Source organism: Lissotriton helveticus, chromosome 1_1 (genome assembly GCF_964261635.1).
Source record: "Lissotriton helveticus chromosome 1_1, aLisHel1.1, whole genome shotgun sequence".
NCBI classification, from domain to species: domain Eukaryota; kingdom Metazoa; phylum Chordata; class Amphibia; order Caudata; family Salamandridae; genus Lissotriton; species Lissotriton helveticus.
In genome coordinates this window covers 1,012,770,302-1,012,792,249 of record NC_136057.1, presented here as the reverse complement: position 1 = coordinate 1,012,792,249, position 21,948 = coordinate 1,012,770,302, and the positions used below count along the sequence as shown (strand labels likewise).

Genomic DNA, 21,948 nt, shown 5'->3' with positions numbered 1-21,948 from the left:
TCTATGCCAGTGTGCCTCCTCTTTACAAGATGCACACTGATTGGGCCCTACAGGTTTGGTATTCCAGCTGGTCCGAGGTAGCTGGCGGATGGCACCACCTCGTCCTCTACCATTTCCCCGAGAAGCCTGCTGCAACAACACCATTGTCTCCAATTACTTGTGCTTTTTCTCCACCTTCTCCTTCTCCTCATTCTCCCTGTGCTCCTAATACTGTGCCATACTCAATATTACAGAAGGGGAGGATGTCGTCCAAGTGCTCTTCGAAGCCTGCGAACAAGCTGAATTCCAAAAACACACCCTTGAACCGAGTGAGAAAATCAGACACACTTTCATCCTTCTTCTGACTACATGCTGTTAACTTGTCCCAATCTACTCTTCTTGGTGGAATAAGAGAATGCAAATAAGAGATTATTCAGCCAGGCAAGGCTAGTATCTCGGCCCTAGGCTTCTCATCAGGCTTCCTCTCCTGATCCCATTCTTTAATCTGATCCCATGTACCACCGTATTCTGCACCATGGTACTGTGTGTGTACCTGCTTCCAAATATCAACGGGTACCATTAAACCAAAGAACATTTCAATATCCACAGGCTTCATCACTGTCGATGAAGCGGGCTCCGCCAATTCCTTATAGTACACACTAGGATTTTTCCTAGGGTTAGGTAACTGAGTCTTAAGGGACAACACCTCACTCCTCTTCCATGGAGTATAAACCCATTCCTCTTGGAACTGAGCCTCTACCTTTGGTCTGATAACAACATCATGTGGTCTCCCTGCTGTGGTATTTCTGGGTGATATATGGGGTGCACCTCCCTCATTGGAAACTGAGACTCCACCTCGGGGCTCTTATCAAGCAGCCTACTCCGGTAGGCAACCATCGTCGCATCATTACCAAACACCTGACCAGGCGCCATGTCAGCTACATAGACATGATCCTTAATATCATAGATAATCTGTGGTGCTGCCTCATTAAAACACTGCTCCCAAAGCCCAATCAAAGTAGCCGACGTGCTTAAGAGCATGCTGCTGGACAAAAGGCTCATAGTCTTTCATCACCTCCCACACATCCTCCACACTGTAAATGGGGTTACAAGCCCACTGAGCTGCCTGGTTAGCCACCACCTTTTTCTCGGCCTCCTCCACATTCGATTGTATCAATGTCTGTCCTAACTGGTCCTTGAATTTCATCCAGTCCTTATCCTCATGGTCACCGGGGAATAGGGGAAAACAGTAGGGGTGAGAACAGAGTTACTAGGTAATAGCTTCACTACTGACTATGTTGTAGGCGTAAGAGCTGGTGAGAGGGATGCTGAGACAACAGATGTTGCCGTAACACCAACAGACATAGTTACCACTGACGGCAAAGGCAAAGAAAGGACACGAGGTGTGGTGGCTAAAGCAGATGAAGCAGCAGTAGCAGAGGCAGAGACAACAGAAACAGAAGAATCAGGTTGCTGAGGTGGTAGGGGAAGTACAGGGTATAACCTCTGCAGGGTATACGGGGTGGGGGTCGAGCATCCAGCTCCGCTACGCCAGCCTCGCCCTCGAAGCTGTCCCCCACATCCAACGAAGGACCTCCGGCGGCAGATCCTTCTCTTACCTCGCCGCCAAGACCTGGAACACCCTCCCTACCCACATACGGCACACCCAAGACCTTCTCGCCTTCAGAAGACGCCTCAAGACCTGGCTCTTCGAGCAGTAGCAGCATCCCCCCTCCCCTCAGCGCCATTTGGACCCTTACGGGTAAGTAGCGCGCTTTACAAATACGCTGACTGATTGATTGATTGAACAATTCCTCCACAAATTTGTCATTATCATTTCGGGTAACCCAAGACTTTTCACATTGCAATTGAAACTTCCTATCAGCACATTCTATTCCTTTCTGTTTTCTGTCTATCATATGCTACAGCTTTCTGAGTCACTGTCGGCATCTTTTCCTTCCGGGCCTCCTTTGCTCTCTTTCGTCTCTGTTTAGCCTCCTTTTGCCATGCCTGGGAATCAAACATCGACTGCCTACTTCTTCTTGCAAACAATTTATCCTGCAGGAAAATATGTTTTTGTTCATCGAAAGTGCCTGTTAATGGCCACTGCAACTCAGCATTGTCCCTCGTATATTTATGCCATAATTTACTAAACATATTAGGGCCAAGGCCGTGTTTCACGTACATGTCGAAGTTGGGAGAGCCTTCTGGAGAGGTAGGCAGACTCTCTTCCAAACGAGCATCTGTAGAACAATAACAACCCACACAACATAACTTACTGAAACAGGACATTTTCCCCGAGAAAACTGGTTCACTATTTATACATAGCAGATACTAGCAAATATTTTACCAAAGTTGGTCCTCAGACCCCACCAAATACAAACCAAAATGGTACAATGTTTACAAAGAACTCAAACAAATGCAAGTGCTTGTCTAACAACGGTTCTCAGACCACACCAAGCACAAACCAAAATAGCGCCATAGCCACCACAAACCAAAGCAAACTCACCTGGTGCACACAGGTCAAACCAATTTATTCTCCACTGCCGACTGTTCGGACCAAGCGGTCAGATCCAAGGGTTTGACCATTCAAGATCCCAGTCGGGAGGACCACTGCCAGAGGCACCGCCCGGTCAGACAGACAGGGCAGCTGCGAGTACCAGACACTCTCATGCAGGGTTGACCGATCCGCCTGTCTGACCCGATGTGGTGGTTCCCCTCTGCCCATCCGCGGGCAAGGAAGGGTCACTCACCCGATGGGGTACCTGTTCGGGCACCAACTGAAGGAAGTGACCCGATTAGGGCCATCCGGGTCACTCGCAACCACCTCTCAGCCTTCCATACAAATGAAGAGTCGGTCAGACAGTAGAGAATACAAACCAAATTTATTTATTAGTATATGCTCGAGCGGAGCCCGGTCTGACCAGCCTTCTTAGATTGCTGCAGAGGGACTGACCCCCGCCAACATGGTAATACATAATATATATTTCCAGCACCCCAAAGGGCATGGCCAGGCTGGAATTTTCCGGTTCGTAGCTGGTGAACAAAGGAGATGCAGAAGGATGAGCTGCAATCCTGAGGCCGGGTACAAGCTATCTCCGTTTTGAGGTTACTCTGCCCGTGCCCGCCACTCTAAGGGTGGGAGCAGGCCTATTCTAATGATAAAGGTATGTAACATTACGTGAGGGCGGATGCAAGTCTCAGGGGGACCTATACCATATCAACAAATTTATAACTCTGACAGACGCCCCAGTGACATTTCAACTCGGGACCGGGCAATTTTTACAATTTGTCAAAATAGCGGCAACAGTGCAAGAGGTTTGGCCGACGTTCCCCGAGGCACCACCTATTTCCCAGATAGTGGAAGTTCTTGTGAGAAGTTGGTCTGGCATATGCTGTCCACTATTCTAGTGGGCACCTTGCACCAGTCCAAACAACCCTTATTGATGGTAGGTTTAAAGACAACCTATATAGAAAGCTATCCTAGTGGTAGCTGTGGAGAGCAGCCTTCAGGCTAAGTCTTGAAGGAATGTAAAGCAGGTTGTTTTACCAGTCTATAATCTCATGAATGACAAAATTAAAGGAGAACCACACCAGGTATATATATAAACTATATATATTTATTCTAAACACATCCCTCTAGTCTCTTTATGAGTCTAGAGGCAAAAGTACATTCAGTAAACTTATTTAGCACACAGTAAATTAGCACAATATACGTTGAGCCCTAGGGGCGTACCAAACCATATATTAAGAAAGTGGTATAAGAACCACGACTGACATAGATACAAGGCCTAGAGCCTTTAGAACCGCTGAGGCCACCAGGAACCACCCAAGGTAGTGACACCGGGACCCACGGGAGACGTATTCAGTGTCTAAACACAGCAGCAAATCACCATTAACTTCTATGGGGAAATTCGCAGTTGGAATTTTAAAGATTAAGGACACTTAGAAGAGGACTTGAAGCAAACCCCTTTAGAACTAGGAGGTTCTAGAGTCAACACCCACAGGAGCACTGGAGTACTCGAGTTACCTCACCTAGGGAAGCCGGGTGCATAGGTGTCTTTTCTTGTCGGGTTTCATCGTCGATTTTAATGGCGAGCTGCTGCAAGTGGAAAGTGTCCTGGTGGATCCAAGGGTGGATCGGAGATGTGAAGAACCTGAAAGCAGAGGAGACAGAGTCTGTGTCATTTGCCAGTGACCAGGAAGGCGATGAGAAGATGCCAACCGATGTCTGGTGATTTCAGCTGAAGAAGGTGAAGCTTGACTCTTCAGCCACGAGGACAAGGAGGCGTCGAGGATGACCAAGAGCTGGATTCGAGCTGTCCCACGAAGGACGTTGAGTGCTGCGGTGTCGGTTTCTGGATTGGACCCAAGAAGCCTTGGCAACAGCAACCCACGTAGAGAAAGATTGGCTTTGGTGCAGACTAGCAAGGTCTGAGGTACTCACCCTTTGGAGGGGAGTCAGGGCATGTTTGGAGCAACCAGGAAAGCCCAAGAAATAGAAGAGTTACCTTTGTGGGGACCCACCAGTCGACGGGCCATGGATTACGAAGGAGCCTTGAGCGGAAATGCTAGAAGCGGGCCCACGGAACAATCGTGGAGTGTAGGCCCACAATCTTCAGTGCAAATGGTGCTCGGGGCGTGGATTACAAGTAGCCCAATGGACAACTTAGGGAAAGCTCGGGAAGTTGATGCACTAGCAAATGTGCACGGTGTCCAGGAGTTCCGGTCAATCGTGAGGGCCGCGGGTCTCAGCTTTGCTGGGATCTCGTGTCGGCCTCTGAGAAGTCTGGAAGTCCATGTCCTGAGTCGCAAATCCGTCGGGAGCCTTGGAAATGCAGACCGGCAAGATGCTTTTTTGGTGCCTGTTTGAACAGGGGAGTCACTCCTTGATCCCAAGGGAGATTCTTCAGGCGATGTAGAATGTCGAAGTTCCAGGATATATGTTGCCGAGTTTCGTCCAGGTGTAATCTGAAGTCCTAAGGACTGGGGTCCCATACTCATACTAAGTTAGGCGGTTGGACATACTCTAGGGACCCACTATGGGAGGATCCAGGGAGGGGGTGGCTGCAACCGTTTCCCTTTGTCCAGTTTTGCACCAGAGCAGGGGCTGAGTGCCCCTGCAACCGATTTGAATTGGGGTATACACAGGGACACCAAGTGTGACCCCAGCACTGTCTGAGAAGCATTCTCTGAATGCACCCATCCTGCCCCAATACACTAAAGCCTGTCTGGGAGGTGGCTACACCTCCTTGTAACAGGAAACCTATTGTCCAGGCCTCCCCTGCCGGAGTTTCGTCCAGCAGCAGGAGGTCACACTCGTGTCTGTGGCTGCAGCATCCATTTTGTGATGCTGGGGCTCTTTTAAACTATCACCGGTTAGGTAAGTGTGTACATGCCTTCTCCTTCTAGAAGGGTGGAATTCTACCCCCGCCGCCAGGACTGGCGGGGAGGGGCAGGGGGGGGGTAGTATTCCAAAGTGTTTGACACCAAACACAACATGTTTCCATGCTGCCATTCCAAAGTTAGCATTTACCGCAAGGTTATAATGCACTTAAGAGTATATGGTATGGCTGCATCACAGAACAGCCTCAGAGAATAGATTCCAAAAGCTGCAGAGGGGTCCTGCTCATGCATGGTCACCCTCTCACACAAATCAAGCACTCTGCCTTCAGGGTTGATAAGGCCTGCCATAGGAGTGACACCAAAAGACAAAGGAATACCTGCCAAATAATTTCAGACAAGGTCCCTGTCACTTTTCCAATTTTCCCTTGCACTCTGTCCCTCTCCTCCCTGCACAGGAAATAGTACGTATCGTGCTGTAGAGTGTTATGTTGGTACTCGAGCTTGTGCTCGAGTCACCTCAGTGTCATGTTTGTACTCAAGCAAGCGCTCGAGTCACTTTAGAGTGTTCACCCTCGAGCCTGTACCAAGATTCCTAGCAGGGGGTTAGAGATAATAGAGAGCTGATTGCTGGCGGCTGCATCCACAAGTCCCTTGCTGTCTAGGGGGTTTGAGTAAGAATAAAACCTTTTTAACTTACTGCTTCATCAAGTATCTTCCTTCGCAACAATGGCGACGAGATACTCAAACCCCATGAACCCACGCTACTGAATTCCTCGAATTGCTGCCTTTTCTTCACACTTACTGGGAGAAAGGAAATGAAGAAGTACGAATTTTAAGGACAGCAGTAGGAAATTGCAGAGAGCATTTACAGCCTACAACGTGCTTCAAAAAGGTATCGTTGCTACTTATTTGCCTTGATTCTGGACTTTGCAGTGTAGCCGTTGGTAGTAGCTGCTTACCGGCTGCATCTTTCGAGCAGCAGCAGCGCTCGAGCTGCATCTTTGGGACAGCTTTGCTATTACAAAGCGCCCCGATTTAAAAAGATATTGTTGCTGCTTATTTACCTTGGTTCTGGGAGCTGCAGAGTAGCCGTTGATGATAGCTGTTTACTGGCCACATCTTTTGAGCGGCAGCCGCGTTTTTCCAAGGAACCTCGCTTCTCCGATCGCTCTCCCACTGATGTAATACGTACGTCCTCCAAAAAATACGGGGTCAAACTGAGGTGACAATACGTGCAGCCATCTTGATACACAGGTGTTGCTTCAAATTTCAAGCATCGAGTGAAAAGTGACTCGTATACTGAACCGGAGTGCTGTTCACATTTTGTTTCTCTCTCTTCTAGAGTCATTTCTACTCAGATTTCTTTGGTGTTTTCTGCGAAATACACATTGTGTATCAACCAAGATACAGTCTTAATTAGTTTCTAATATTTTTTTTAATCTCTTCCTCATTTACTTAAACTTTCATCTCTACCAAGACTAATTACCAAGGCTTTAGCAACCATGAATTTGCCTGCCCCACAACAATTTATAGTGAAAGATTGTGAGATTTCTAGTCAGAGATGGGAAGAATGGAGAGATTATTTGATTAATTACTTGGACACTTTTGAGAACAAAGAGTTAAAGCCAGAAAGGAAAAAAAAGTATTCTTTTACATTGTTTAGGTCCAGGCGGGTTAAGGGTTTACAATAGAATTGGAAAAATGTAAGCTGGTAGCAAAGTAAATGTATTCACCCAAGTCATTGCTGACCTTAATGCTTATTTTGCGCCCATCATATGTGAAGCTGTACACAGATATCATTTTTACGATTGGAAGCAAGAACCCTATGAGAAAGTGGATGATTACATTGATTCCCTAAGGAGACTAGCCTTGTCGTGCAAGTTTGGAGTCATTGAAGAAGAGTTAATACAAGACCAATTAATCATGCATTGTAACAACCAAAACCTGCAAGATAAACTTTGGATTAATGGTGAAGCTAGTTAGCGGGAACTTTCTGCCATCATCAGCAGCAAGACCGAGTTAACATCAAGATGTGATAAAACTGTCGTTGTCTAATCCAAAGTAGATAATAGTGATGAGAAGGTGAAAGTTATAAAAACTAACTACGTCCGCCCTGAACAAGTTAAAAAGAAAAACTACCAGTTAAAGAGAAAGGCAGTTTCAAAGAGCCCACAGAGAAGTCAGAGGGGATAAATTAGTTCCGCTCGAAATCTTTCATGAGAAATTAGTTAACTTGTGCCACAAAGGACACTTAGGGATTGTCAAAACAAAATGCTAAATCAAACAATCCTATTGGTGGCCTGGAATCGACAAGGACATTGAGAGAGTTGTCCGTGATGGAGTTTGCTAACTCTGATAAGAGTTTAACCACCTGCAAACCTATTTAACACACCAATATTGTACCCAATATGCCATGGGAAAGGATTGGAGTTGACATTTTTGGTCCTGTTAGATCTGAGGATGGTATACAAAAATTATTTTTTATCATTGTAGACAATTTTTCAAAGTGGCTGGAATACAAAATTGTAGATAAGTCTTACTCAGAGAATCTGTTGTATTTATTGGGAGATGTTTTTGCAAGAGAAGGTTTCCCCAAAGACTTAGTTACCGACAATGGTGGACAGACAATTTATGGGGGAATGTTTCAAAAACTTTTTTAAAAACACTGGCATTGTACATAGAACAACTTCTCTTTACCACCCAGAAGGTAATGGAAGCGTTGAGCGCTTCAACAGAGTGATCAAAGGCATTATTGAACTAGCGAACAGTAACGGCAAAGGCTGGGAGGATGAGTGAGAAAAATGGTTTGTGCTTACAGAATCACCAAATGTCAATCCAAATGAGCAATCTCTAGAAACCAATCAAAACCACTTAGTGGAGAAATGTTCTGGCACCAACAAAGGATGAAGGGTCAAATTACAAGTTGGTGACACAGTCAAGGTCAGGAAAGGTAGACTTGTACGCAAAGGAGAAAGCAGGTATTGGGCTCCTTCAAAAGTTATTAAAATTCTTTGCAATGCTGCACTTTTAAGTGATGGTAAAGTGTGGAACGCCAACAGAATTGCCTTGTTTAAAGAGCTTATTGAAGTAAAACATGATTCATACAAACAATCACAAACATGTAAATGCGATTGGATTGATGATGTTGGTGATACCAAAGATTCTTGCTCATCTGAATGTACCATCAATATTCCCATTAAATCTGTGGTAAGTCCCAGTGGCGAACAAAGTACTGTCACACCCAGTGTTTGAGATTCTGATCCACCCAGTATTGAAGGAACTGTTAAAATGTTTTTGTTCTCCTTACATTATATTTCTGTAATAGCCATTTATCTTTATGCTATTTTCCTTGTTGTTCCATGATCCTATAGTTTTTTTGTTTTTTTTTGGTTGTTGCTCATTTTGTCGATGGGGGGAGTGTTATGTTGGTACTCGAGCTAGTGCTCAAGTCACCTTAGTGTCATGTTTGTACTCGAGCTAGCGCTCGAGTCACTTTAGAGCGTTCACCCTCGAGCCTGTGCCAAGATTCCTAGCGGGGGGGGTTGGAGATAATTGAGAGCTGATTGCTGGTGGCTGCGTCTACACGTCCTTGCTGTCTTGAGGGTTTGAGTAAGAATAAAACCTTTTTAACTTATTGCTTCGTCAAGTATCTTCCTTCGCAACATAGAACACCCCTGCTCCTCTCCTGCCGGAGAGTCTGTTATATCCTTATGTTCACTTTTGTTATTCATTTACTGTTCACTCTGTCATGATGCATGTTGCCTCATCTTGGTTGCCTAGCATGCTGGAATGTTGGTCTCCTGGAAGCTCCTGTTTGAGTCAGTTGAATACTGGTGGCTGAAGATGGGAGTTGCTTTGTGACGGTCCTTAATGCTGATCTGCTACTTATGAGAATAAACCTACTGTAGTAATTTGACAACACCAACAGGTAAGTCTCAAGTTCTGTTTATTATTTCAAAGAGAAAGTGCACCCATAGCTGCAGGCACCGGGTAAGGCTGAGTCCACAGAACCAACATTCCACAGCAGCCTTCATGTGAACGTTCCAAGGGTGAACCAACTGAGGGAAAGGAGCAGGGGGGGAAAGGAGTAGTGGAGAGAAAAGAGGGAAGAATACAACACCTCTTCCTTCCTAAGGGGAAGTGGGAACAGCGGAGCCAAATAAGGTGAGATAGGAAGGGGAAAAAGAAAGCAGAAGAGACGGAGCGAGCATTGGAGAAGGGTGGGGTGGGAAGAAGGAGGGAAACCAGGAAGAAAACAAGAAATAGAACATAAGGGGTCTTAAAGAGTAGACCCAAGGTCAAAGGATCGGTTGAATCAGCAACTAACACTATTCACAATGAAAATCCTGATGCCACCCAGGTGCTTTACGAGACCTAGTACCTCTTCTCATCGGAGGCTCCCCTCCCAGCTCTTCTCTCGTATCCGCATCGTTGCTCACACTGGGTTCCGCACCAGTTTCTCCAGTGGCTACTCTGTCCATACTCCACTTTTTACCATTCTCCAAAGTGACCATGTTTTTGTGCAACTCTTTTATTCTTTCGGGGGCAAAGTACTTGTCCCCTTTCCTGCCCAACCCTTCCGGTTTCCTTATATAGACCAACTGACCTTGTCTTAGGACCTTTTCTCTGGTACCCCACTTCTTGTCGTACCACCTCTTGTACTTGCCTTGGCGTGACTCTATATCCCTTCTAAAGTCTTCCTTGTTCACTTTAACAGGCTCTTTAGGAAACAACCAGTTGGGTGACAACTTCGAGCCCGCTTTCCTTCCCCTCAATAATTCAAAGGGAGAGTAACCTGTGCTGAGGCTAGGTGTTGTGTGATATGACCATAACATATCTCTTAATGCCTGCTCCACCGGTATACCTGACCTTCCTGCTAATTGAATGCAATCTTTCAACATTCTATTGGCTCTTTCAACTTTTCTGTTAGACTTTGGACAATAAAGTGGAGTACGTACATGGTTCACAGACAAATCTCTGAGGAAGACCATCATCTCCTCCGACACAAGCTGTACTCCGTTGTCTGTGACTAAAGTGGAGGGGATGCCTTCTTTGGAAAATGTGATACTTAAGAACAATATAATTGCCTTAGTGTCGATATTATGTACAAATTTGTGTGTGATCCAACTCGAGTGGTAGTCTATAAGTACCAGTAGATACAATTCATGTGAACCCTTGACAGGTAGGGGCCCCGTGATATCCAAACCCAGCTTGTCCCATGGTGCTTCAGGAACTTGTACCGGAATGAGAGGAGCCCTCCTTATGGTTCGGGACTTATCACTGAGTCCACACGCATAACACTCTTTGACCTTATCTTCCATTAATTGATCCATTTTAGGGAACCAATACTCAGATCTTAATTTTGCCTTGCATAGGCTTCTGCCCAAGTGTCCTTCATGTGTGAGGTCCACAATATGATTTAACAAACCTACAAGGGGAACAATCTTTCCTGACTTGTACAAGTTTTCCCCAACAATAGATAAGTCATCTTTTACATTCCAAAACGGCTGCAAGTCCCATGACAAATCTTTACATTTACTAGGCCATCCTTCAACTACCAGTTTTTTCACATTTTTTATAACATCATCTTTTTCCATATTTATGTTCCACAGATCTTTCGTGCTGGCTGGTTGTCTTATCACTAAAACCATGTCCTTTTCCTTGGCATCCTCCAAGTCATCTTTTACCGGGGCCCTGGATAAAAAATCAGCTACCTTGTTTTGAGGACCAGGGACATGTACCATCCTGAAATTATACCCTTGTAGACCAATGCACCACTTTGCAATCCTGGGTGTCATGCTTTCTACGTCTTTTCTGCTGAACAAAGACAACAGAGGTTTGTGGTCTGTGTGCACTTCAAATGGTATTCCCCACACATAAAAGCTAAAGTGCCTCACTGCCCAGTACACCGCCAGTGCCTCTTTTTTCACTGTGGAGTAATTCTGCTCTGACATCGTTAGAGTTCTGGACGCAAAAGCCACCACATTGATCTTTGACTCTTGCTTTTGAGCTAATGTGGCTCCAATTCCTTTAGCACTTGCATTGGTGAAGATTACTGTGTCTTTTTCCACATCGAACTTCCCAATAAAAGGTGCAGATATGATCGCTTTCTTGATATTCTCTGTTGCTGTGATCTGTTCTGTACCCCAACTGAATACAGCATCCTTCTTTACTAGGTCTCTGAGAGGTTGGGAGATAATAGCAAAGTTCTTTATGTATTTCGACATGTACTCTGCCAAACCTAAAAAAGCCAGGATTTCATCTCTGTTTACTAGAATAGGAGCTCTTCTTATTGCGTCCACCAGATCAATCTTAGGTTTTATGCCCTCTTCTGATATTGTATGCCCAAGATAGTCTACTGATGACACTCCTATTTTGCATTTGATTTTCTTTGTTGTAAACCCACTTTTCTCAGCTCTTCTAGCACAGTGCGTGCATTGCAGTCATGTTCTTTCTCATTAGAGCCATAAATTAACACATCGTCTTGAAAACACAGAGTTTTAGGGCAATCCTTCAACACATGCTGCATAGCTCTTTGGAAAGCAGAGGCTGCAGATGCCAGCCCAAACGGCATTATTAAGAACTTGAAGTTGCCGAATGGGGTGGTAAAGGCAGTCAAGAGCTGGGAATCAGGATGTAACCGGATTTGGTAATATGCCGAGGATAAGTCCAGGATACTGAAAAATTTAGCCCCTTGAATTGTACTCAACATTTCATTAATTCTCGGCAATGGGTGTCTGTCAACCAGGATATTTGCATTTAAGGACCTTAAATCCACACATAGTCTTATGCTCCGCCCCCATCCTTGGTCGTGATAACAATGGGCGCAAACCAGGCTGAGCTTTCAACTTCTTGTATGACACCTTGACTCTTCAAACTTTCAATCTCTAACCTTAGTGGTTCTCTCATCATCAAGGGAATGGAGCGTGTTTTGTGTACTACCGGGTTGGAACCCTCCTTCAGGACAATTTTATGCATGTAGTTTTTTAATAAACCCAGCTTATCATTGAAAACGTCCGTGAATTCCTCTACCAAATCGGTACCAATAGCTGGTGGCTCTATCAACATTACTTGTTCGTGATTGTTAGGATCAAGTTTAATCCCCAATTCCTTCTGATGCCTCCACCCTAGCAAACTCGAACCCTGTTTGGTTATGTACACTTTGCCAACAGTATGTCTATCTCTAAATGAAATCCTCATCCTAGCCATGCCTTCTAAAGGTATGGGTCCTTTGTTGTAACCAGCTGGAGAGATGTCAGCTTTCTCCAACTCTAACATTCCTTCCCCAAATTTCTCCTCAAAATCTTTCTTGTCTATCAATGTGAACGGAGAACAAGAATCAGCATATACCATAAATTTCTGGCAATCCAACCCAATCTCACACCTGGGATATTGTATTTCTTCCTCCTTTTCTGAATCTTTAATTTGAAAGATAAAGGTTTTTACCTCCTCCCTCTCTTCCTCGGGATTCTCAACCAAATGCACCCTGGGTCCAAAAACATTACAAACTTTTGCATAGTGCCCCTTTTTGTTACATTTCCTGCACATCATATTCCAGGCTGGACACTTCCAATTGTTTGCCAAATGGTTACCACTGCCACACCTATAACATTGCAATCCCTCTACTTTCTTCTCTTCCTCTCTGCTTTTAGTTCCTATCTTGCAAACAGCCTCTTCACTACCAATGGTTTTAGAATCATTCTTCTCCCTGAAATTTTCTGACCCTCTCATTTCTCTCATACAATGAGCAGTGTGTTCTAAACCTTTTACTATGCTAATGGCTTCCTCTAGATCTGGATTGCGTGTAAGTAACTCCTCCTCGACCTTTTGATCATTTGTACATCTGACCATTTGGTCTCTGATTAAAGAATCTGTTAGTGGTCCAAATTCACAAGTAGCTGACATACCTCTTAGAACAGCAATGTACGAAGATACTTTTTCCTCCTTCTTTTGAACTCTTTTAAAAAACGTATGCCTTTCTAAGACCACATTGACCTTCACCTTGAAGTGTGCTTCAAGTTTCTTTAACGTGTATTCATACACATCTCCCACCTGTTCTTCTTCTAGAGGCTCATCATCCACTAATCTCCCAGTGATATCCTCAAAGACCTTTCTGCCCTGAATCCCAAAATTGTGCAATAAGATGTGTTGCTTTCTTATACTTGAGTAGTTTCTTCCCCCAATGGCAATTAAATAATATTTAAATATACCCTCCCATCTTTTCCACGGAATGTCAGGTTCCCCCAATTCATTCAGGAAAGGAGGTGGCTGATTCATCCCTGAACACGCCATGTGAAAGCAGGGAAGAGGAAAAATTGGAGGTTAAAATTTTTTGAAAACACAGATGATCAGATAAAACACCCTTTATGATATTTGCAGAATAAACTTGCACAATGGATGCAAACAGAATAAACAAGGTTTTAGAAGAAAAAAAAAAAAGAAAAAACAATGGTGCACACTTCAAACTGTTAAGTTATACAGTAGAATATAGCAATACTCCTTATAACCTGTTGATAATGCTCTTAAAGCCCTAGCAGCACTCGGACACCTTTATCTTCGAATGTTTCTTTTAAAACACCCACACTTTAGGAAGTCACTCGTTTATAAATGGTTCATGTGATAAACTCGAGTCCTGTTTCTATGGCTGACATAACACTGCACAGCCCGCCCCTCTAGAAAATAGAGGAGGGAACTCACTCTGAGGTGGGAGAAACACGGAAACTCCTTCACGTAGTGTTTCCTGTTCCCACAGAAGGTTCCTGAATTGCACTGCCCTAAAACATTGTTTAGCCTTCAAAGCCCGTATAGAGCACTGATACCAGGACAGCGTTTTTTTTTTATCTCACGAAGCGTGTAGTTTCCAGAAATGCTTCTTTACGTCGACTGCCAATGAAAAGGATTCGCCACTGAGAATGCCTGACGATAAGCTTCCCCCCGCACCACAGACTCACGGCACGGACCAAAGCGCTAGGAAATCTCCCCACTTCTCAGCTTGTGTGAGAGAATATTTTTTCACACGATCTTTCCTTAAATTCAGCAGTTACTCATTAGAACCACCAAACTTCACACGATCCTCCGCCGGGGCCACAACTCTTCATTTGAATCTCCACCGCAGTCTCCTACAGGAAACCATTAATAGGAGCAGGAACAGTCAGTCACACACTCCATCGCCGCTTTAACACAGAGGCGAAACGCAAATGATATTACTGCGGCAGAACTTATGAATTACCTGGCAGTGCGCCCTCGACAAGACCAAAATCAAAGTTTAGGACTCACTCCTCCAACTATCTCCGAGCTCGGGGCACTCACCATCACCTGGGAGCTCCTCAAGACGGTTCAACGAAGCTAGGCAGCACTCGCCTATGTGTCCTCTGCTCACAAGAAAAATCACTTTACGCCGTGTGAAGATACTTCATCTTCTTCATCCATATGGTCCAGTGCCTCACCAGTACATGAGCACTAAAACGACCCTGTGCCACCACGAGCTGCCTGCAGACGAACTACAACAGGGAAAGATGCGCCGCTGTCCCTGTCACAGCATCCCGTCCTCGTCGTTATACAAAGGTGTAGTAATTTGACAACGCCAACAGGTAAGTCTCAAGTTCTGTTTATTATTTCAAAGAGAAAGCGCACCCCCAGCTGCAGGCACCGGGTAAGGCTGAGTCCACAGAACCAACATTCCACAGCAGCCTTCATGTGAACGTTCCACGGGTGAACCAACTGAGGGAAAGGAGCAGGGAGGGAAAGGAGTAGTGGAGAGAAAAGAGGGAAGAATACAACACCTACCCATCCAACCCATCTTCTGTGTGGACATTTATTGGAGATACAACATGAATTGGCAACGAGTCAGCACCTGAGAACCCACTTCAACGCGTTACAATTACATCATCACCTATTTCTCTTCAATTTACTTTTCAGGACCCCACAAAAAAACAGCTATCTCTCTGCGGATTTATCTATCTCATCTGCCTGCTTTTGCCACATTTAGCAGGTGCGATTTCCCTGATTTTTGTCTACATGGACCATGCTTTGTGGATGCTCTAACTACGTGTTCTTCCTTAAGGCTTCTACTGCCGGCGCTGAGATTAGTTTGCTTAGATCATTTGCCTGCCATGTTCTACAGAAAGAAATTGTGAGTTTCTGTGACCTTTGCTACTGGCTTGGGCATTTCTTAGACTTTCTCAACGTTGTTGAGTGTCTTCTCAACAACCGCTCAGCCGGCATTTATTGAAACTGCCCCTCCATTCCAGTGTGGAATTCCTTACCTCATTCTTCAGTGTAGTATCCTGCCAGCTGACGCAACAGCGCTCACCGCATTGAATCTGACCGACGCCTCTCACTGCGTATCCCTGTGACGTTTGCATGCTTCCTACATGCTGTGTGTCACGCTTCCAATGTGCTGTGCGTCACATCGCTCACTGTTGTTTAGCAATGGTAGTGGATTAATATGGCTCGCACTTCAAGCAGACCGGTGTATCAGTGTCTCTCATCTTCCCTCATTCCTGAGTGCTTCAAGCGCAGTGACAGGCACACCTACTTTCTCTTTCCTTACAACTAAGCACAAAGTTTTGCATACCCCATTCATCCTTTACTGTTGGTGAGTACTTCAAGCACGGTGACGCTCACACTTTCATCTATTTTACAGGGGAAGCGCAGTGATGCGCACACTCTTTTAAAGTACTTCAGGACCGACCTAAGGTGTGCGTGAGTAACTTTTCACAAGCGCGGTGATGCACACACCTTGAGAAACTTTTGTGCTTCACTCTCAATCTTCAAATGTTTGTTATAGTTACATTACCCTAAGACTGATTCAACATTTTGGTAAACTCATTTTGTCTGTTATTTATACGATTATATTTTGCTTCAGAATTGGCTTTTTGAGCAATTGTAGAGTGTGGCCATGCACCCCTTCATACCTACAATTCTCCTTTGTGTCCTGTCAGTTTTCATCAGAGACCTTAGGAAAAACTAGGGTTAGAGTTTGTTGGTCCCATTGGTGGTATGAATGGTGGTTACAGGTTAATGACTACTTTTCTAAGTGGGTCTCGTTTAAGTTCATGAGGGAACCCAACACTGACAATGTAATTGATTTTTTAAGTCAGTTGTTTTGTACGGAAGTAATTCCTGCATTTCTGATTTCAGATATTGGGGTTCAATTCATTTCGTGGTGCTAATAGTCTTCTTAAAGGAAGTGGGAACAACAGGTTTTTGCAAAGACACCGCAATAATAGGCTGTAATGTAGATGACAATAACTTCAGGAATAAGGTTTACGTCTAAGCTAGGAGTGCATGGGAGAGGCGGTCTGTCGCTTTTACTTTTCTAAAATGGTCTTCTATATCTCAATAGAAAATTATGTAAATCTAAACCAGGGAGAAGTAGTGTTAGTCATTCTTGAAGGTGCATTTTAGGCACCTTACATCTCATCAGACACCAAGAGGTTTGCATAACGGCGTGATCTCTGGGAGATCCACACCTGCAACATCACTAACCCTTTCTGCGCCAGAAACCTCCTCAATCAAACTGGGAGACTCCTAAAAAAAACTGGAATCCCCACCACCTTCCTGCATATCCACCTGCTCAGGCACAGACTCCTCAACCAAACTGGGAGACTCCTCAAGCAATCTGAAATCACCACAACTTTCCTGCACATTCCCCTGCTCAGACAAAGACCTCTCAGCAGACACTGCCACATCAAAGAAATAGAACATTTAAGCCTAAATATTGTGAAGACAATGTAAACTACTTTTACTTGTTCTCCAATGTCAAACATCTTTATGACTGTGTAATTTGAGTTACTTACATTTGTTCTTTAATGTTTGGATTACTATATTATTTTTCTTATTTATACTCTTAGTTGTATGGGTTTTGTTTCTGTTCGAAGGTGGAAGGTGTGTTATATCCTTATGTTCACTTTTGTTATTCATTTACTGTTTGCTCTGTCATGATGCATGTTGCATCATTCATTATTCTTGGTTGTCTACCCCCCAGGGATGTGAGGTTGACATACCCGTGCAGGGAGGCCTGGCCGGTGGTGGGGGGTTGGGGGGGCATTTTGACCAGCACTGTCCTGTGTTTGTGATGGCAGGGCTGACTTGGAAGTCCCAGTGACATCTCATTTGACTCTCCAAGCCCAGACAGGGCTCCAGGAGGTCAGATGTGGTCGCTCCAATGGCCTAATTTCACTCTGTGTGCATGGATTACATGAAAGGCAAGTACCCTTCCTCCCGATTATTAAGGACAAGGTACGAGGGACACCATCACCCTCCAATCTTCCTCCTCAGATGCTGCGAGGGCCTGGGCTGGCTCGACTTGGGGTCCCAGGGGCCTGAGTCTGTGGCTGTGTTCCGCTCTGTCTGATGGGCATTTCACAACAAGCCTTGCTTACCGGAGAGCAAGCAGGGATGGAAGCTGATATACTTGTGGAGGGCGGCTTGCCTGGGGTAGGGGGGTGGTATAGCCAGCACTGTACTTTGATTGATTGGGTTCAGAAACTCTGGGGTGCAGAGTGCCTGAGACCTGGTCCCCCTGGCCTGAGAGGTCTCCCCTGCTTGTCTGGATTCAGAAGCTCTGTGTGGACCCCAGGTAAGTGCTCAGTTAGGCCCTTTCATAGCTCCTTATCTTAGACCCTTTCAGAAGTCACAGAGAGACCAGGTGGGCCTATTTTGTACCTGGGCATCTGGATGCTCATCGTGCATTGCTAGGGCACGCACAAATGGCCGGGCTGCCCTGTAAGTCCCGATAGTAGTTCATTTGACTTTTCTATCCCAGACAGTGATCCAAGAGTTCAGGTGCATTTTCTCTGACAGCTCCCTCTGTCACTCGGTGTGCACAGATTAAAAGAACGGGCAGCCTTGATCCATTTAGTAGGGACAGGGTACTTTGGCTTCCTTGTCACCCAGTTTTTCTCACCTGGGTGCTGCCGGTTCTGTGGCTGCCTACCAATCTGTCAGATAAGCCTATCCTAAGAGCCTTGCTTCCCAGAGAGCTGACAGAGACACAAAGATGACATCCCACGCAGAGTGGCCTGCTCGGGTCGGTTTAGCCAGCCGTGTACTCTGATTGATTAGCTCCACTTGGTCCACTTAGAAATGGGCTGCGTGGTCAGCCTCGGCTGTTGTTTCAAGTAGAGAGCTTTCATGCTGCCAGGACTGTCCGACTTGAGGTTCTGCCTTTAGTGGAGGTCACTCAGCAGAGTGAAGACCAAGCAGCCTGGCAGTTTGTGAAGAAGTCTGACCACAATGGATGGTGTCAGGTAGATCTAGTGTCAGATGCTACTTTGTGTTCTGCACTCTATGTACCTGTCTATTTCCCTTTTCCACCCAGTGCATTTCCACAGCAGCTGGCAGCAACTGATCCATGGGGTGGCCCTGTCTGTCTTGGCCGGGACACAGCACCCCTGTGTCTGCTCAGGCTGCACTTTGGCCCGTCTATCCCTTCTGTTGGGCTGGGCCTGCTGGTGCTCGTATGACTCCCCTGTGCAGGCAAAGGGCTCCTAAAGCAGGCTCCCGAGGAGCGTGAAGGTTTATCCAGGACAGGCAGGCAGCTCCTCCTTCCATCCAGCAGGTGTGGCTATCTGGTTGATCCTGCTAGAAGCATATGTTTCTAGCAGGCCGATTAAATCCATTGTGGTGCCTTTGATCACTCAATTTGTTACATGGATAACAGTGGTAATTTTCGAGCTAATACATGCTGACTGCTCACATCCTGGGATGCGTGCATTTATCAGACCAAGACCAATACGGGCTCTCCTGGCTGCTTTGGTGACTCTAGATAACCTTAGAGCCATCACACATTCCTGTGATGCTGCATACGGATGTCTTCCCTATCAACTTTTGATTGTACTTTCTGTGCCTACCATGGTGACTGTGGGGAATCCGGGTTTGATTCTGGGGAGGGAGCCTGAGAAACAGCTACCACATCCGAGGAACTCAGCAGGAGCAAAATTACCTTCTCTAGACTCGGGAAGGTAGAGATGAAAAATAACAACACAGTACTCTTATGCAGCCCTGTAATTGGAATAATTACACTTTTTGGGATAGATGTAGGTAATTTATATTTACCAATTCCTAAATACCGAATTTTACCGATTCGGTATTTAAGAATCAGTAAATAGAATGTAGGTAAAGAATTGGTACATTTACAGATTCGATAATATTCGTTATTACCGATTCGGTATTTACTGAATCGGTAATAAGGAATACCTTCCCATTCATTCCTATGGGCCTGGAGGCCCATAGGAATGAATGGGAAGTCATTCACTATTACAGATTCTGTAAATACCGAAGCGGTAATAGGGTGAGCATATTCAAGGGTGGCAAGGTGTCACATTGACACCCTGATGCACCCATGAATCATGCATGTGTGCACATGTGGCGCACATACATGCCCTGAGGGCATGTATGTCTGCCACATGGCACTTTAAAAAAAGCACAACATTGCTTTTTTAAAGGTATTCGTTATTTACCACCAACTTGTAGTTGGTGGTAAATAACGAATCCTTAAACCAAAAATGCACTCACTTGAGTGCTCCCTACATAGGATTTAAGGATTCTGTAATTTACTGATTCCTTAAATTAAGGAATCGGTAAATTACCGAATCCTTAAATCCAGCCTCCTACATCGCAAAGGGCTTAATACCGGTCGGTAATGGGGAAATTTACCGATTTTCGGCCGTTACCGACCGGTATTTGCCCACCTACATCTAGCCCTAAATCCTTTAACGAGGATCCATTGGATGGCAAGTCTGGTGCCAGCAGCCACAGTAATTCCAACTCAATAGTGTTTATTAAAGTTGCTGCAGTTAAAAAGCTCATAGTTGGATCATGAGATAGAGTTGGCAGTCCACCGCAACGTGAGTTACTGCTTGCCGCAGTCCCTGCCTCTTGGTGCCCCCTTGATGCTCCTGACTGAGGTTCCTTTGGGTTCAGAGCATTTACGAGTTTTCAAAGCAGGCCAGTTGCCTGAATACTTCAGCTAGGTGTAATTGAATAGGACTCCAGTTCTATTTTGTTTGTTTTTGGGACTGGGGCCATGATTAAGATGGGCATCCTGGGGCATACGCTGCTAGAAAGTAAATTCTTAGATCAACCAAGATGGACCAAAGCAAAAGCATTTGCCAAGAATGTTTTCATTAATCAAGAACAAAAGGTGATCATATGCTATTGTTGTTCCAACTATAAACAATGCTGACTAGCGATCCAGCATCGTTATTCCCATGACCTGAAGACCAACTTCTGGGAAAGCATAGTCTTTGGCTTCTGGGGGAAGTATGGTTGCAATGCGGAAATTTAAGTGGATTTATTGAAGGGCATCATCAGGAGTGGAGCATGCGGCTTAGTTTGACTCAACATGGGAAACCTCAGCAGGCCCAGGCACAGAAAGGATTGACAGATTGATAGCTCTTTCTCGATTCTATGGGGTTGAAGCATGGCCGCTCTTAGTTGTTGGAGCAATTTGTCTGATTAGTTCTAATAACGAGCAAGACTCCTCCATGTTAGCTATTTATGTGACACCCCAGCAGGTGGAGTCCAACTTCATAGAGGGACCAGTGGTGTTCAGTCACACAAGATTGTGCAAGAAAAGGTCTGTGGTGCCCTTAGATGCCTTAGGGAGCACACATGCTATACTGAACGGACCAGCAGGTGTCTATCCTTTGCCTACATGCGGTAACATGCGGTAACATGCGGAACCCCACTTGTGATAACAAATAGGGATTTAAATTATTTCCCATTAATGAGTAATTTCCAGTAAGTGAAGATCATATGCTTGCATTAAGTCCTCTCCCTTTGTACACACCGCCCATCGTTACTACCGATTGGATGGTTTAGTGAGGACCTTGGCTCAGCCTCTTCAAAGTTGACAACTACTTTGCTGGAGCGCCGAGAAAATGATTAAACTCGACTATCTAGAAGAAGAAAAAGTTGTAACAAGATTTCCTTACGTGAACCTATGGAAGCATAATTAAGGGTGAAGTGGCCAGAGTGACTACTATTTACAGCCTGAACTCTCTGGCATCTCCAGGTGGAACCAAGGCACAGGGCCTGGCCCTCTCCTTGGGTGTCTTGGGTGGTGGAGCGGTCTTTGGTTGCTGGGAGCTTGGGTGAGGACTGGGCACAAAACGGTCTCCTCCCTCCTGAGAGAACCCAAACCGCCATATGAGGGTCCTGGGTGGGTGATGCCAAGGGCCCTCTGGTAGGGGCATGATACAAGAGATAGCTCTCCCAAGAGGGATCGCAATCTCACCCAGCAGGCACCTGGGGGGGGGGTGACCGAATTGCAGTGTATCCGCCCCCTGAAGGCCCTGCCACCTTGGCCATCTCAAGCCTGATCCCGCCTGCCTGTGTTTCAAGTGACTGAGGAGGGGCCTGTCTTGTGTGGCAGGGCAGCCTGGATGAGATTGAGCAGGGGCCATGAGGGATCCCCGACTCCTCAGTGTGGAGATGCTGTGCCCCCACAAAGCCAGTGTGAACTGCTTTAAGGGGTGGGAGGTGATGCTGCCACTCACTGCTCAAGTTTCCATACATGTATCAGAATCAGGTGAGTTTCTTTGATGGCATGTGGGCCCATGGAAGGTTGCCTCCACTTGGTGCAGTGCGGCACAGGAGCCTTCCCCTCTCGCCCTG

General features: G+C 45.5%; 1 pseudogene; it reads left to right on the top strand.

The window, feature by feature from the left end:
* The first annotated feature begins 18,896 nt into the window (after positions 1-18,896).
* Positions 18,897-21,289, top strand: LOC144776925 (18S ribosomal RNA; annotated as a pseudogene).
* Positions 21,290-21,948: the final 659 nt, after the last annotated feature.